The sequence below is a fragment of the Emydura macquarii genome, unplaced genomic scaffold, assembly GCF_026122565.2.
Source record: "Emydura macquarii macquarii isolate MOO-44397 ecotype Brisbane River unplaced genomic scaffold, CSIRO-AGI_Emac_v2 contig_3044, whole genome shotgun sequence".
In the NCBI taxonomy this organism is placed as follows: Eukaryota; Metazoa; Chordata; order Testudines; family Chelidae; genus Emydura; species Emydura macquarii.
Genome location: NW_027133181.1, coordinates 565,963 through 584,926, shown reverse-complemented (window position 1 = coordinate 584,926; position 18,964 = coordinate 565,963). Strand labels below are relative to the sequence as shown.

Sequence of the window (18,964 nt, the reverse complement as noted above, 5' to 3'; positions counted from 1 at the left end):
AAAGGAAATCCCCTGCAAGGAATGGTGACTTAAGTACACTGTACTACCAATAAGGTATAACTTAATTCCTTGAATCTGAAACCCCTTTGTAGTGGGGTATGGATTCATATTCCTGGATCCAAACCTATCTGCCATTCTGATTCCAAGTGAGATCCAAAATTAGAATGGGTCTGTTTGGATGTGGCTCAAGTCTCATGAGAATGTCTGGAATAAGAATGTGGAATTTCCTCTCCTCCCTCTCCCCCCTTTGAGCTGGAAAAGTTTGTGTGGTCAGCTGATCTCATGAAGTCATCATTTCAGGCTGCAATCTTGCCAAAACACCAAGCAAAATTGATATTTTTAACCCTCCATGCAAAAAAAACAAGCCAACCACAATTAAAAACAACTCAGGCTGGCCCTCTGAACTGGTTGCAAGCTTCCCATCTATTTTGGCTCCTTATGAACCCTGCTTCACTTTGCCAGCTGTAACGAACAGAAATTTAAATCAGTTTTTATAAGAAAATTGAGATAGAAAATGCCTTATTTCTGTAACAGATAATGTTATAGCTGCTGTATATGTAGGACTGTAAACCGCATGATACGAGTTCCTGATACCAGATGATGACCATTGAACTAATAATGCAGTCAACCATGCAGAGCCCTTTTAATTCCCTCCAACAGGGATAATTTTCCCCATGCCTGATGTACACATAGTACTTTCACATTGCCTGTTGAGCCCATGAAAATACCTCACTGTTGCTTTCCAAACCTTTGCCAATCGCCAAGATTAGTGTCATAAGTTAAATGATGTACCTGGTAGTAAAATTTGGCCTATTGACTACTGAGTGTCAAGACACACTGCTATATTTTGTTGTTTCATATCAAAATACACATTGCCAGGTCACAGGTGACTTTCTCTAGCTATACTGTCTGTCATATCACACAGCACAATATTTTTCCCATTAACTTCAGTGGTGTGAGCATTTCACCCCATATAGTCTAAACTTTGAAGGGAACAAGATGTCCAGAACACTGCAGCTCGACTATTTTTTGATGAAGGAAGTAGGAAGATTTTACCCTGATCTTCTGTTTTTAGTACTGCCCTGAGTTCTTGTGTTAAGTAGTGTGCAAACAATGAAGAAAGTCAGTACTTGCCACAAAGATCTTCATGTTGCTTCATTTTGCTTTAAAAATTCTCTTCTATAGATGGCACAATATTTTACTCAGTTTTAATAGGGTTTATTTAAGATTATTGTAAAAAAGATACATCTAATTGCTTTTGCAGTTGCTGTACAGTTCCCTTAGATGACAATATACTGATAAGGGACTGAAGTCAGTGGGCTTTGGATCAGGTCCCACATGCATTTTTTTAATCCTTGTTTCTTTCATGTGTCTGTAAAAAACTGTATTTGAATGAAAACAACCACCTCCCCGCTCCTTTGGCCGTTGTGTTCCCACCATATACCTCATGTTTCTTTAGACTGTATTCCCATAATTGCAGAAGTAGGAAACCACTTTATTCTGTAGTGGGAAATTGAGACTGTTCATCTTGCGCTGTTCCTTCAAAATCTGAACAGCTCCAGGCTGAAGTTACAGATGAACCACACATATTTAAGGCATAATCCTGTCTTTGTCTTCTGAGCCATGCTGATATGAGGAGCAGTGTGTGTCAATACTGGATCTTACAATCACTTTGCAGGTGCAGGACAAGGAGAGAGATGGGCCAGGAGCAGAAAGCAGTAAATTGTTTCCCCTTCTCTTTTTAAAAAAGGCACAGAAGGCAACTTTCTAGCTCCTGTTGCTGATCAAAGTACAACATGCCTGCAAGAATGCTGGTGACTTGTTCCTTTCCTATACCAGTAAGGCTGCCCTCTAGCCTGCATAAACCTGTTTCTCATCCTAGCACTGTCTTGAGTACAGGAATAGAATCCTCTCCTGCTGCTGTTTTAGAGTGTGTGCTCATGGGACCCTAGGATATCTACATTTCTCCCCTCCTCCCCCCACACCCCACCTGGTGCAACAGAAGGCAGGATTTTTCCTTTAATCTAGTGAACTTAACATTTCAAGGATGCTTACTGACTGACATTACATCTATTGTTATCCCTCCATTCTCCTCCAGTTTGCTCTGAGTGCACACCACTGTTTCTGGCCCTCTGCATATGAGATGGTACATAGTGTGCTCTTAGCAATAAGAACACTATCCAAGGTCACTCTGTAAATGGTATAATGTGGTACAAGAGGTTTTTGTAAATGTGACTCCTCATCCACAGCAAACAGCTTCCTTAGGACACAATTTACTCTGTAAAAGCAGACAGTTGCACATTGGCCCTGGATACTGAGGCAGCACAGAAAACAATACCAGAGATTATTTTTGTTTGAAAATCCCTTAGTATATTAGAGCTCTTAAAGCAAGTGGTATGGATCTGCCTGGACATCACTGAGCACTTTACAGCCATGTTCTCTTAGCTTAGTAATACGATAGAGGAGATTACAAAGCCCTTAACAAACCCATAGAGGAAATGCCCCACCAAAAAAAGTATCATTTGAGAATTGATTTCAGAGCTAAATGTTTGCTTCACTCTTTTCAGAGCACATTTATTCAAATCAATTTTCCTTTTTCCATCATTTTAAAATAGTCTGACAAACATTTGGTTGTGCACTTTGATATTATTAGAGAGGGGCTCAAGCTGTAGAGTACAAATGCAAGATACCATCACAATTAGATTTGTTGGGGGAAGTTTACATCTGCGGTTTTGGTTCAGGACCAACTCCATTACTCCTCCTTTAAGTCCTGCTGGCTGTAGAAGGGAGCCACTGCCTAAGGACCCAGGGGGAGCGTGTTTCCGCAGGGTTAAAAGACCAATACAGGCTCCTTGCTGCAGTCAAGAAGATGGGAGATCAGCACTCCCCTCCCCCTGGCTGTAGCAGGGAGCATGGCAAAAGCATTCTGCCTAGGTCCATAGGTGCTGGGGTCCCTGCTGGAGCCAGGGGGAGGGGAGCACAGATCTTCCATCCCCCTGGCTGCAGAAGGGAGCCACTGCCTAGGGACCCAGGTGGAGCACACAGGGCTACAGGATGCATGCAGTTTCCCTGCTGCACCCAGGGAGACAGGAGATCTGAACTCCTTCCATCTGACTGCAGTTGGGGAGGACTACTAGCCCCTCAGGGCTGTAAAAATTATATCTGTGGCCCTTGAGCCAAAAAGGTTGGGAACCACTGGCATAGCTGGTCCCAATACAAGAGCCCAAGGGTGAAAAGGTTCCTTTCACATTCTACCCTCCCTTCCTGGCCTTCACAGGTGGACACAATTTAGACCTAAGGTTAGTATTACAGGCAGAACTGATAGCACAGCCTACAATGCAGGTAGCCAGATACTTTCCATCAGAAGACCTTATTTTCAGCTGTTTATGGCTTTGATAAACTCAGGTAGACCCCCAGCATGGAACATTCTGGCCATTCAGTCTCAAGTTTCAACCAGAACTGTTTTAGGCGTTTGAGAATGAGACTAGGGAAAAATGTTTTGCTCATGTTAAAAAAAAAAAACCAAAAAAACAACACCCCCCCCCTGCCCCAAAACTGTTTGAGAAACTAGTGACTACCTACAGCAGAGCAGGGATGTGAAGTTTGGCTAGGGCTCACCTTGATCATTAGTGGATATTTGACAATTTTAGTCTTAATCTCTGTGCCTTAGTTATTAACATCTGGAAAGTGGGAATGCCACCACCTCATCTCAGAAAGGTGTGGTGAAGCTCAATTCATTCATAGTTGTGAAGCACTCAAATACTATCATGAGGACAGCTAAGAATTGCTCAAGAGGAAATTATTTTGTTTTCAGCGCAGGGTTTGGATGGTGAGAATGAAATAGGTTTGGTTGGGGGTGGGGGTGTGTGTGCGCATAATACATAGAGAGGCTAACTACCCGCTCACTGAATGTAGCCCATGTCTTGTAGAAGAGATAGTATGTGACCAAATAATTAAACAATGTATATGCACGAGGGGGCCTGAATTAAGAATGCACAGACAAACAACCCAAGTTTTCCCAATCTTTGAGTACTTGACTTTGCGAGCATAATGTAGTTGAAGAGCATGATTCTGTCCTATTTCTACAGTTATGACCATGAAGTTCCATTAATTTCAGTAGAAATGTATTGGCACAAGACTGGGATTATAGAGTTGAGATTAAGGCTTGAAAGGTTTTATTGAAACAAATCACTTTCTTGGTTATTGAAACCCCGAACTGAAATTCAAGATGATTTAATGCATTTGTTTATTGAGTGTGCACTTGACAATTTTTTCTTTTGAAATGTTTCACTTTTTCAGGGTAGAAAACTACCCTCTATACAGGTTTACAAAAGTTTTATGAAAGGGATAGTTATCCATCTCTCCCAGAGAATGAAAAATAATCTGGAAAGTCTTTTTGAAACAAATCCACATGTATCAATATAGTTCAATCCTGATGTCCACCTATCAGATGAACTTGTGCTAGTTACACTGAGCAGAAAGGGTGTTTTTGCATGTATTCTTCTACACGTTTGTTTGGGGAACAATGAGAATTAAAAAGAGACAAGATAAACTTCACGGCTGAAATCCTGGTCATACTGAAGTCTATTGATGTTAATGGTGAAGATCCCATTATCATCATCAATGGGACCTGAATTTCACTCCAAGTCCATTTTTATTGATGGATAAATAATCATTGCAGAGCAAATCTAAAGGAAAACAAAGAAGCCAGACATTTTGATCACAGCTGCTATAAAATTTTGTAGCACTGGAAAGGTTCCTTTCTACTACATATTGTTCATTGGCTACAGTCCCTACTTACAGAATTAAAGCTTGAAAAGGTAAATGTTTACCAAAGTAATAGATTGGAGATCTCATGAGTATATAGTCCCACTCTGAACCAAAATAGATGAGAAAAATATAACTACAAGTAATTTAATCCTGTATTTGTGAAGGGGAAGAGACACTCATTACAAAGATTTATCTACAACAGTTTAGGTAGCAGAGACCTGGATTAATTATGCAGGTCATCCTAAACAAGTGTCAATATATGCATTATATACACATTTTCCACATCATTACATTTAAAAGGAAGATACTTTAGTTGTTTGTACCATTGGATTTGAGCATCAGGAGGAAAATTAGAACCAATTCCAAACAAAAAAGCTACATTAAAAAACATTAAGACTGCAAATTGAAGTATTCAAAACAAAAACAAAAAGCCAAAGCTGACCATACAATCTTTACTCTGCCGCTTTGGGTGTATGGAAAAAGAGACCACAACACCGCAAAGCACTTGCACATATGCTTAAAATGAAGAATTTTATAGCCAATGGACTGCTCACATGCTTAGTGATAAGAAGGTGCATAAGTGTTTTGCTGAATCAGGGTCTAAGTTATTAGGCCTAGATGCTGGCTCCCAAGATGCTCTAGGGACAACAGCCTTATAGTGGACTTGACTATGTAGGGATGATTCCACTGATACAGAATATTCCCCATAGACAATACAATGGGCTGATGAATGCCTTTTGTCGTCTTTACAACACATGCTTCTAGAGGGACAGGTGAGTTTTTAAAAGTCAAAGTGAACAAAAGAGATGATCATTTCAGTCAAAGGGACAAGTTCATCCCTGGTGAAAGTCAAGCGACTTAAGTCTAGTTAACCTCAGCAATGCAATTGACTCAAGGAATGCATCTGTGGAAAGATGCATTTTGGGCCAAATCCTACTTACTTTACTCATTCTCAGTTCCTATTGAAATAGATGGGAGTTTGTAAGTGAGGCAAGCAGAATTTAACCTTTCATGAAATAAGTATTTCTTTTCGAACAGCTTAAACAATTTTATAATTCACAATAAAAAGTATAGGTACATCTGTTTCTTTTCAAACTTTTATAGCTTTAGCAAACAGATTGCTTAACAGTACAATATTACAAAAAAGGGAAAAATCTCAGACCAAGACATTTCTACTGTACTTGATTCAGACAACCTCAGTTACAAAACACCAGCGTACCAAACTGACTGGTCAACCATACCTCTCATTTGGAACCGGAAGCGTACAATCAGATAGCAGCAGAGAGAAAAAAAGCAAATACAGTGTAATAGTGTGTTAAATGTAAGCTACTAAAAATAGAGAAAGTTTAAAAGATTTGACTAGGTAAGGAAACTGTGCTGTATTAAGTCAATGTTCAGTTATAAACTTTTGAAAGAACATTCATAAGTTTTTGTTCAGAGTTATGAACATTTCTGAGATATACATAACCTCTGTTCCCAGGTGTTTGTAACTCTGCAGGTCTACTATAGTCTAAATGAAATTCTGCCTTCTTTGACTGGTAACATGTCACTTCAGGGATCTAGCACATATGTTTCTTTAAAAAAAAGGAACAAGGAAAATGAAAAAAGGACAAGATTTGGGCATTAGCAATATTTACCAACATCCACAGATATTCTGGATAGCACTATTCTTCTGGAGCCTGATCTTGTCTGATGGTCTTACACTTGGTCCAACACAGATTGTAATTTACTCGTACTTGAAAAAGCTTGCTTTTAAAAAAATATATTATCTGAATGACTAGTTATCCTAGTTTGGTATGTAATATGATATAATATTGCACTTGCTAACTTTTGGGATGGAAGTGTACAGTGTACAAGAAGGGGACAGATAAAGTATGCATTTTCATCTTGTTTTATTAGATTGATTTATTTTTAAATTTTTGGCTTGAAAGCCAAGAGTGGCTCATTTACATGGCACCAGGGTCCAGATTATGAGGGTTGTGGACTGTAAAATGCTCTGAAGTACTGTGCTTTAGTAGCACCATGTAGACCTTACTGGTGCAGACTAGATACTTTTTAAAGTACTAAACTAAGTAGTACAAGTTTTTAGAAACAGTAGTTTATAGAGGAAAGGACTCATGGATGTGGGTGTAGGTATAGGAGGAGAAAAGCATGATCCAGAATCAAGTGGGATCTGATCTAGATCCATGATAAGCATGAAAAGAGAATCTCAACCTCTGAAAGATCGGGTTCCACCACTAGTCCACTACCATCCCAAGGAGGAAGGAGAAAACAAGCCATTGGATTTCTGATCAACTTCATTCAGCTTAATACAATATTTAATGCCTACATTTAAACAAATATTTACACCTGGGTTCTTCCACATGAGGAACTGAAACTCCTATTTTACAGTAGAAAAAATCCAGGGATTATGGCACCATTTAGCTATTACAGAGCCTCAATTTGTCTGCCAAGCTTGTTGTGCTCATGCAATTTCACTGCCCTGACATAAGGGCAGAACAAATAATTACTTAGCTGCTTGGACTTCAGTCCATCTGCTATTTTGTGTGCGTGTAAAAACTTGAAATGAGAAAAAATTGTTTGCTTTAATATAAACACTTAACCAAAAAATAAATGCAAAAAAACAGAAATGGCATCAGCCAGCATCATGCAGAACTTAGCTGAAAACAGGAATATTTTTGGTCTATTAAAATCTATTTAGAACAATATTGAGTGCTTTCCTCCTGCTGGATTTAGATTTTGGAGAGTCTCTTTCTATCTCTGGTACATAAAGCAACCACTGTGGTAACTAAGCACCATTAAGATGCCTCAGGAATCCTCAGTACATGCTCCCCCACAAAAAAAAAAAAAAAAAATCCACTTTAGTGCTTTCTTTCAAGCAAAGGAACTCCAGTTGCTGCAAACCCTAGCTTACCATTGGCTATGCTTAGGGTTCATCACTGGGACAAAGCTACATCAGTTGCTGAACTGGTGCTATTCTCAAGGGTGGACAATGTCTTAGTTTTGCCCTCTGTAAACTGAATAGTTATATTCACCTACCTCATGTGCAGAAACCACTGCCTATCATGCTGACCTCATCTCATTGTTCTCTTTTATGTCCTTGTCTGTGTCCATCTATTATCTCGTCTTATACTTCAGTTGTAAACTCTCTGGTGCAGGGACCATCTTTTTGTTGTGCGTGTACATACACACCCCCACACACCCACCCCAGCAGGGTCCTGCCCCATGAGGGGTCCTATGGTAATACAAATAAGGCATTTTAAAATCCTTGGATGAAAGGCATTATAGAACAGGTTCTTTACTTACCTTTGATTCCACTAATCAATTATTTTTGCTCTTTGTTTTAAAAGAAAAGTAAACTGACAAATGTTTTCATTAGTAAGCCCCCAAATCATTAATTGTTTACATTGCCTTAGAAGCTACAAACACATTTTAGCTCAAAAGGGTTTCTAAAAAGTCAGATCCTCCTTTACTTCATGCTTAGACTCTGGTTCAAGCTCTAAAGCACCTGGTTCCCACTTGTGCTTGTTGAGAACAGTAGTAACAGGTAACAAATGATAAGGAATGTTTTTCTGTTCTGCTTTAGGCATTAGTAATGTCAGCCACCATTTCAAAAGAAACTGAAAAGTCAGAGGGGACTTGGACTTTGCCCATGGCTGGTAAAGACAACTTTCAATTTACCTTTCAGACATATTCAAGCCTGAAAGGTGTGGAGTGCCCCTTGGAAGAAGCAGGGAGCCCTCAACTCCCACTCAAATAAGAGCTGAGAAAGGGCAGCATTTCAGTGTAAATGGCTTTTGACACTGGCCTCTACATTTGTGACAGTTCAAAGTATATTGGCATTCTAAATTATGCTGTATAGCCCCATGTATTTATGGCTCTTGGTAGCTTTATTTGGAATAACCTAGCCTAGTTAGGGTATCTCCTCCCTGCCTTCCAGAAAGGGAGCACCTATGCTCACAATTATGGCCTACCAGAAGTTCTAGGACTTGTCATGATTCTTATGAAGTCAGAAGTTCTGTGCTATCACAATTAGTACAGCAGGAATTATTGCAAGTCAAGAAAGCTTTATACTCATGAAACCAGCCTAATACAAAATGAAAATAAGTCATTTTCATTTAGTGTATTTAAGCCACACATTTTTGTATTTTAAATAAATGGAAAGGGTTATTCACAACTAGGGTGACCAGATGTCCTGATATTAGGGGCTTCGTCTTATATGCAACAATCTCCCTCCCCCCAAAAAACATATCCTGATTTTTCACATTTGCTGTCTGGTCATCCTATTCACAACAGTGTGCAACAACTGCATCTCTAAAGCAAGTTTTTCCAAAACATCATTAATGAAACCTTGAAATCATGATAGTGTCTGACTGAAGTCACAAATAGGCTTTCTATTGGATTGTGGTCAGGCAAGAGGTGAGTTTTGCCTGGGAATAGCTTCTCTTCATGACTGTTGGAGCCCTGTGCACCCACCACCCCATTTTGTCCTACTTTACTCTCCACTCATATGGTTATGTAATAGAGACACTCCAACATGCAGAAAGCTGGTGAAGTAGCACCATGCTACAGCACTAATTATTTTAAGTGGCAAATGGATTGGCCCTGGATTAGTTTAACTAAAGCAATTTTTTTACTCTGTTCACAGCAGAAGCAGCAGTGTACCAGTGAAAGACTAACCAGTGCTTAATTTGTGATGAAAGGTATTGGGACTCCAGCAATTTTTTTCCCCCCATTCGTAACTAATGCAGCAAGCCCAGAGGTGCTGCGGCTATGAACTGCCAAACCTAGAGGTGGCAGGGCTGAGCCCTGGCACAAATTAAGCACTGGGAATAACCCTGGTCTCAGGCACGCATTGACAAAAGCAACAGCTAAATTCTGGTTCCAATATCTGAATTTGTAGTGGTGGGAGTAACATGAAGCAGAAAAAAACAGCTCAGTTAGGTTTACTGTAAATAGAATTTAGTTAAGTCTTGTTTTGATTTGTAAAAAAAGCATAGACAACATGGAAGTGTTTGACCATGTTGACTCTTCCCCCCAACAAATGTTGTCCATCTATGTGTCTGATGATTCTGGTTTTTTTACTATAGTTAGGCTTGTAAGCCTATAGTTGCCAGGATTGCTTCTGGAGCCTTTTTTAAAAGTTGGCATTACATTTGCTACCCTCCAGTCATCTGGTACAGAGGCCGATTTACATTATGTTACATACCACAAGTAGTTCTGCAATTTCAGACAATAGACACATTAAACGCATAAATGAAGATGAAGTAAAACATCTTTGAGTAGCCTGAATATCTGCATTAGGTAAGTGAACACAAGTGACTTCCTGGAAAAGAGACTGCTAACTTATTTACATTAAAAAGACATTTTGGCTGGCCTTCCTTTAGCCTTTGAGGCTGTGCCCAGTAGTTTTCTTAATAATCAGAATTGGACAAGTGCAAATGAGCCCTGGAAAATTTAAGTTTAAGTCATTCTTTTCAATGCCTGTTAAAGTCATCATTTAGTGATTTAGATTTTCTTTCAGTGAAAACAAGGACACAATATACAGTGTGCATTGTCTATTGTACTTTGATTACAAGTGGAATGACTCATTTATTCAACTGCAGTTAGTAGGATCCTTAACCATTGTGTTTGAGGCCTGGTCTGCACTATGTAGTTAAGAGGATGTCTGTTGCTTAGGCCTAGCTGTGGAAGTGTCTTCACTTACATTTGGCTCCTGCTGACATAAGTGCCTCTGTATGCTGATTAAGTAACACCACCTCCCCAAGCAGCGTAGTCACTGTCTATGTAATTAGGTTGACAGTTTCAGTGCATTGCTTACGTTAACTGTCACTGGCCTGGCCACAGGAGCCAGTCTGCAATGCCCCACATTGACAATACAACCTATACAAGTGCTCCTGAGGAGAACACACACTGCCAACACAAGAAGCCAAGTGTGTGCACACACAATTTAATAACTGCAGTGGCTATGTGCCAAGGTATGTTAGGTTGACAGTTCTGCAGCATACACATGGCTTGAGAAAATTAAACTATAAGACCAACTGAAAGCTTGCCCACTGACTCGATTCGTAGCTGTGCTAAGGCCCATTTAAAGCAGCGTTTCATTTTACAGCATAGAGGAGACCTTAGCCATAATGGGACAACTTTACTGCAACCAGGTCTCCCTGCAAAGTTGTAATATATATGAGTCCTGAATTTACTGGCACCGAATTTATCTTCACTTTAGGGGAAAAAGCAACATAACCCTTCATTCTGCATTTCTACACATTACAATGTCTTAAGTTGTGAATTTTAACTAGAGAAGAACCAGAGCCACCAAAGTTGACTTGAGATCCCCAATGTAATATCCACAAAGCCAGAGTGCATTTGGAGCCCAGAGTTTCACTCAGCAGTAAGAAATCCTGTAAATCAATAAGGTCTTTTATTCAAAGATTAGTATTAACAAGAATGGTCACTATTTTGATTTGACTGTCTGGACCTCACACTGGGCTTGTTCGCCTTGCTTAACTGGGAGCTCTGGAAAGAATGGCGCCTCAGGACTACATGAGCTTTTAATGACCTTTACCAGTGTCCCATAGTTTTAAGTTAAAAAATACGGTTCATTTTGCAGTTCTAGACAGTGCTATGATCAATAGAAGTGTGTTTCAGCCTCTATCTTCCAACCAACCACTCTTACAGCTCTTTTACAAAGCACCATGTGAGGAGAGGATAGTAAGAAGGTACTGTGAAGTCCTGCCCTTCACTACAGGACCCTGTAGTATTCCTTCATGATCACGAGCCCATTTATTTTTTCAAGCTTCCAGTGTTCTCGTGAATATGTACGCAAGTGTAGCTTTTGCTAAAGAGCATGCTAGTGTTTTCAGTTTAGGACTAAATGTCATCTGTTATTGGAACATGTGATTTATTTGGGTAATTTGTATTAGAAGGAATTAGGCACGTAAGTTCCATGCATATCTATTGCTGAACAGACCTTTGGCAAAAGTGCTAAGGAGCTTATTTACAGAACTTTGTGAAATGGTAAGAGATCTTCAAGAACCTTGAGCTAGAGTATTTGCAAAGCCAGACTCATTTGAAAAGCCATTTGATTTTTGTTGGTTGGTATTTAAAAAGTTAGAGGTATTCACTCTTGGAGGGGGTTGGTTGTTACTGTAAAGTTACATTTTGTTGCAAAGTAATTTACTCCTGCTGGCTCCAGCACTCACCTAGGTTGTTGTCACAGCTAAATGGTTCCAGAGAACAGGTGGCCAAGAACAAGAAGAATCCCATCAATGTGTTTTGGTATGGTTTTCAACTACAGTTTGAGTTGGGAGCTAAACAAAGGAAAAAAACAAGGTTTTGATTATAGGCATATTACTAAATTTTAGGCACAAGAAGTGGTGGAGCATAAGATACATTGCACCTCGGGACCAGTTTACGCTGTAAAGTTTTGCCAGTTTACTGGTATAGTTACTCTGGCAAAACCCTCCTAGAGTAGATGTAGCTATATTGGTATAAAAAAGTGCTAATAGCAGTAAAGCTTATGCAGTTCAGAACCATTATAATTTATATGCTACATAATTGCAGGCAGGTAATTGTGATATTTGTGTACACAATTACAGGCATGGATGCAATTATGAACACAATGGGAAATTGGGTAACTGCAGGTGCGAATTGCCATTTGCATACAGAATCATCCAGTTTTTTATGCAGTAACTCAACTCTTTGTAGCAGATCCTGGTCTCTGTATGAAAATTTGACCCTTTGTACACAGTGCACTCAAGAAAGATTGTAGCACAAAGTAAATTTAGTACTATGAAAAGGTTAAATAAATCTAATTCTGTACTAATCAAGTACAGAGATGTACAGTGAGAAAGACCTTTAAGTGTATGTTAGAGATTATTTCTTTTCAGTCAAGTGTATATCAAATATTTAAAAAGTTTTAATACTAAGAAATAAATGGATCCCTCCATATGGGCTAGGGCTTTTCCGATACAATTCTGTTCTTAGATGCAGTTAAAGTTTGGTTGTTTTAAAATGTGGTCACCTAACAAAAATAGGGTAAGAGTTCCATTTCAGCAAGCCAAGGCCCTAGGTTCCAGTCTACTTTGAAGTTCTGCAACTAGAATTTAGCAGTTGATGACCAAACTAGAAGAAGAGTTCTGCTCACTCTTTTGTAGCTATGTTTGCTTTGCAGCACTAATACAGCGGTTCTCAACCTGTGGTCCGCAAACCCCTGATGGTCTGTGAGGCTACTCCTGGGGGTCTGGGAAAAGAACATCCTCACCAAGGAAATATACAGTTTCAAATAAAAATAATTTCATATAGTTTCTAAAAACTAGTAGCATGTGGTAGTCCATGAAATGTTTGGAGGTTGAAAAGGGGTCCACACACTCAGAAAGGTTGGTAACTGCTGCACTAACAGGGAATAAAAAAAAAAATCTCGCTTTAGCCAGTCAAGAAGATACAAGTTAATTCAATAAGAAGGATTGGGGTTTTTTGGTTTTGGGTTTGTTTTTAAATACAGTCACTTCTGACAATAACTAGACTTTAAACATCTGTAATATGAGAATATATTGTGCAGCTATTGTAAACAAGCAACCCCACATGAAAGACCACACCACTTGTTGAGATTCAAATAAATGATTTCCTAGAATACTTTCTTCCTATTGTCTTCCAGGAAGGTGACAGAGTCCATTGTAGATATTAGCATCCATAGTCTTTTGCATACTCCAGGTTGACAACTTAATGTTTTCCAGTAGTTGGTTGTAGTATCTGTCCCAGAAAACAGAATTCCTGAACATCCTTTCCACTTCTTACTTCGGCAGGGAATCAGAGTGATGCTACGGTACCCATATCCATAACTGATTCCTCCTTCACCCCTCCTCCCCAGAGGTTTATCTCCCACCCCCTGGTTTGTGTTAGTGGGTTCAGGTCTTTTAAGTGCATCTTGTTGACTTCCAAGAGTATTTTTTTGTATATTGGCTGCAGCTCATAGAATGCTATCATTCTGCTTGATTTGGCACCATTAAGTTACTGGCAAAGCTTCCATTACAGTCAATGGGACAGAATCAAGACTCCCATCCAAGAAGTTTGTGCATTGCCATGATGGTATGGTATGCCATACCAACACCTCTCTGGTGACAGCCCCATAGATTTCTGTGGAATCAATTTTTTCTTAAGAGCCCAGAAATGGTTTCTTCTAAGTTACAAGATATTGTTCTGAATGGAAGAATCTATGCAAGGATAAGTCTATACAAGTAGAGCTTATGTTGTTTCATTCTAAGGGCCAAATGTTGCCCCTTCGCCAATGTCCCCCCATCATCCCCTCTTCTGGAATGGAAGATCCTGAACACTTAGCGCACGAGCACTCACATGCACACACACGCACACACACACACAGAGGGTCAGGAACAACATACGGGGTATATGCCATACAGTAGTTTGGTGGGTTGACTGGGGCAATACAGAAGAGTGGCCAGTAGCTGTCATTGCGTGGATCTACAGGCTTAAACCCAGAGCACCTAGACTGCACGAGTGTCACAGCTGCTACTATAGTAAAACAGGCTGTGGCAGTGGCGTGATTACACAAACACACAGCTCCAAGCCACTGATAAATCTAAGGGCAGCAGCATTGGCAAAGGAGCTATATATTTGCTGCTTCAGGAAGACATTGCATGACTTCTATTTAGAAGGGTATAGTCACAACTACATTGACTAGAAATTTAAGGGTATTTTTAAAAAACAAAACTTAAACTGAAGAAATGGTTCCCCTTTCCCTCCCTGCAGATGTACATCCCTCTCCCCCCCACCCCAGCAACTGAGTGGATTTTTCAAATCCTGATCAGAATTCAGTAGACTTATTTGATAGTGACATACTGAAGGCGGCTTTGGATCAATATGCATGGTGTATAGTATTACACTACTAGACTAACAAGCATATTACAGGCCACATGCAGTCTTTTGAATATACCACCAGGTCAGTGGGACTAGCATTTGCACATCTGAAGGACAGAGTTGGGTCTGATTTGATTTCCAGCTATGAGGTAGTGGATTTTATAATGCCTCTTGAGGATTTTAATGTGAGTAATTTGGACAGCATTCCAACTGTAATCAACTGAAATCTGTCTGTCTCTAGAGATTGCTTATTTATTGCAAAATATCAGTAAATAAAAAACAAGGATGAATAATAAGGGGAGGAGTCTTCAAGTACAGTTAATTAGTTGTGGTTCTTTGGTTCTCCTCTGAAAAGTAGTCAGTTAATTGGGTTGTGGTTCTTTGGTTTTTAAGCTGCGGCTTGACAAAGCCCTGGTTGGGAATATAGCAGAGGTTAGTCCTGCTTTGAGAGAGACTAGATGACCTCCTGAGCAGGATTCTATGATTCTATAGCAAAGCAGGGTTCCATGTTTAGCTCTCAGTAACCACCAGATCAGAGATTTAACTTCAATCTGAGCAAATTAAGAATAATGGAGTTGTGTGGGTGTCACAAGGGCAAAGGTTCAGAAAGTCAGGGGACGATGTAACACCATCAAAAACTAACAGATAAATGACAATGAGTATATTGGCAGCTACAGTTATTTAAAATGCAAATAGTGCTGTTACTCTTAATAAAACACATTGTATGTTAATTTAATAAAAGTATTCCACTGATTTTACACAACTAAAGACACAAAATCCTTGATGTTTCATTTCTAGTTCCCTTCCTTTATTAAAAAAAGACCTTATTTTTGTAGTCAGGAAGAGGTAATTGGTGTAAATTGTCATCAGTAAAGCACAAGGAGATAATAGCACTAATAGTCTTGGCAGCAAACCCACTACAATTCCAGTTAGAATGAGCATGCACTTATAAATTGATGTAGGGTAGTGAAAAATGACTATGAAAGTAGTTAAGTGGAATACTAATAAAGTTAAAGCACAAATATTTCAGTTAAGTGTTAAAAATTAAACTTAAGTCTATTTGAAAAGAAAGTTTAGTTAAATATCCCCCCTCCCTTGTTGTTTACCTCAGAAAGGAAACTTGCTTTGAAAGCCCTATATAACTCCTGTGCTGAGGTTAGTACAGGAAGCTGGCCTATTTTTTTGTTAATAGTAATAAAGCCAGCTTGTGTATGCTGTTAGTTGACTGCAAGATTCCCTATTTACTTTTCATCCACAGCAAAAAAAATCTAAAAACAAATGTTCATTCTACAAAGGAGCACATGTTGGAACATTTATTCTAATACCAAGGTCAGCCAAGGAAAAACCCAAAACGCTGAAGAGGAAATAAGAGGACAGAAAGCTCTCCCCCTTTTTTGCCCCCCCAATAAGATGAGAACCTAGTAACAGCTCCTGAATCTCATTTGATTTCTTCTTGCTAGGCTCTAATATTAGTATTTGTACATATGAATAAAGACTGATTTCACTGAGGACAGCATGCACACACAAAATACTTAGTCGTCCCTAACACACTGTAGTACAAAAAAAATTCTGAAATGTAGTATTAAAGTTCCTCAATTTCCAGATTCAATGTAGCAGAAGGTATTGGACTGTTCCACTAACTAAGAACCTCACAAGTGTGAACACCAAGATGTCTATCTGATCTTTATGATTAAAGGTGGAAATCAGGTTTTTGCTTCTGAATGAAGCACAGAATGGAAATCAGGAACCTGAAACTCAGTGTATCCTAAGAAAAGTGACCATCAATATATGCACTACACCACACATCTTTCAACCCTCTCAGAGATAATCATAGGAATCAAAATATAGAAGAACCCAGCTCCAATGGCTGTAAATACAAGTGTTCTGCACAGACCGTATTTTTAAATTTAGCATAGCTGTGATTTTGGAATACAACATTATTCTTCTCTGCTCTTCCATGAAGGAAATGGCCAAAGAACATATAGTGTTAAGTGTCGCATATTTCAGTGGTAAGGTCCAACTGTCTGTATGCTTCTGTCTAGTCAGCATTTGCTGTCTCACACAGGCAAGCTATGTATGCTTCTGTTGGCTGGCTTAGATTGGTTGTTTGTTCACCATTTGGTGAAGACATTTGTCTCTTTAGTTTGTATGTCACTTTGTTTGGCTTACTAAGGGGTCAACAAAATAAAGTATCTTTCTTAAATGAAGGGGAAATTCTGTCAGAGCATACTAAAATGGGGTTGACGATTGCCACCTGCTGGTTAAAATACCTAGAGTACAAGCAACAATAGCACCACCACCACTTTGCACTTATGTTGTGCTTTACACGTTCAAAACACTGTACAAACGGACTCATCTTCACAACCCTGTGAAGTAGGGATCTGTCATTATTCTCATTTCTGCACATGGTGAAAGTTAGACAAATGAAGTGGTTTGCGCAAGGCCATATTGTGAACAACACAGAACTTCCTTACTGTCCCTCCTTTGCTGCATCCTCTGGCACACTAGTGACCTATTACCCTGTGGTGAGTAATACCTTGTGTCAGGCAAAGGACAGTAAGTAGATGCTAGGCCTGGGCTAGTAGTTTTTCAAGCTGATGTACTGCATGATTAAGAACCTGCTTTGCCTTAGGTATTTTGAAGTTACCCTCTTTGAGCTAGCATATTGTTTTATTAAAGCTGGTGACAAAGTCAGATATTTCATTACCCTATAAAATTAATTATTTATTTTTAATACTTCCTTTTAAGATGTATTAACAATTGTAAAATAAACTAACAAAACTCACAGCCATCAGAGATTCCCAGGACAATATGAGCAGAGTTAGGCCTTTGTGGTCTGCCAGTGTACTAACAGATAATAACTGTCTTTTACAATACACAAACACACCCCAAACCTACACCCAGCAAAGCTGATAAGTATGCATCCCTAATATACTGCATTTGCCTAACCCTCTACCAAACAGAGCCAGAGGGGAAAGGACAATCCAACCACCAATTTCATTCATATAAATCATGCACAGAAGGTACTAATTATGCAATATTACCATTTTAATAGAACCTAGAGTAAACAAGGTAATACATAAGACAAAAAATAATATGCCTCTGTAATAAACGGCCTATAAGCTAAGGGCCCAATCCTGCTACAAGGCAAATGCAGGCAGACTTTGGGGCCACATGGAGCTGTATTGAAGCCAGTCTCTCACTGCTGCTCATTACAGGAACAGGGCCTGTATTTGACATGACACAATCAACAAAGATGACAAACAGCAGGTATGGACAACAGCTACAGCTATTCAAGTTAGGCACAAGGACATCTTTGTAGTCCAGGTTTTCTTCTGCTCATAGAGCATGCAAGTGAACACAGTCTATTTATACTTCTAGAACACTTCTGTTGTTGACCTCTGCTACAGCTTCTGCTCTGCAAGGGAACATGAAAGCAGTGTTTTTCCTAGATGACAAACTAGTACATATGCATCTAGATATATAAATGGAAGTGTCCCATCAGCTCCCTATGGTGCTTAGTTTAGTTAAAGTAATAACAAGAACCACTAAGAGCCACTATGTAGGTAGTTTTGCCCCCTGGAGAACTGTATCAGATATCATACCTCTTCAGAGCAGAGATCCTCACTGATAGTCTTCCTTGAGCTAACAGGGTGATTTAGTTCTCCAGTCAAAGCAGCACCTTCTCTTCCCAGGAAAAAGAACAAACAATCTTTCAGCTCTCCTCACTCAGTAGCCTTCTTCCAAAGGTATGCTTTTGAAAAGGAAAATGGAGCCTCTTCTAACCCTATCTAGAAGCTGTAGGCCCCCTAAACAAGGACAAGTGCTAACAAGCAATCTGAAGTCCACGCCTGTAGCATGTCACCACAGATTTTTTTCCATCATCTACTTCCCTCTCTCTATATATTTTACTCTTTAATAAGTACTATAGCACAACCCCTCTAAGATCAAATATTTCCTTGAGACTGAAACTACATTCACCCCAGAGGTTGGAAGCTGCTTCTTATATTCCTTGACACTCCTTCCCAGCATGCCTTGCAGTAGCTCACAATCAGGTGACCCTCTGGAGTCTATAATCACCACAATACTGTTCCTTAAAGGGCTGTAGCTTGGAGCAGGAATGTACTACTAGGGTGGTCTTTAAAATTACAGCACACCCTGTGACAAGGATCTGCTTGTTGTGACACACATCAGCAGGGCTATTGAACTGGGACTCTTGCTGCCATGCTTAATGTATCACAAAGAGCCAGAGATGGGCAAGAAGGCATAATGGTTGGCAGAGAGTACAGGGAGCAGGGATGGTCTGTGATGCTCTGGAGTG

General features: G+C 39.5%; 1 long non-coding RNA gene across 2 annotated transcripts in view; it reads right to left on the bottom strand.

The window, feature by feature from the left end:
• The window catches only part of LOC137141362 (uncharacterized), a 34,151-nt gene extending 15,554 nt beyond the window's left edge, over positions 1-18,597 (bottom strand). Inside the window, exons 1-2 of one of the 2 annotated variants that reach the window (XR_010916604.1) lie at positions 18,249-18,597; positions 11,973-12,080 (exon numbers count right to left, since the gene is read on the bottom strand). This is a non-coding gene — a long non-coding RNA (uncharacterized lncRNA). Of the gene's footprint in view, positions 1-11,972; positions 12,081-17,673; positions 18,062-18,248 lie in introns of those variants that run through there. The other variant, XR_010916603.1, reaches the window with a different exon arrangement.
• Between the last annotated feature and the right edge of the window lie 367 nt (positions 18,598-18,964).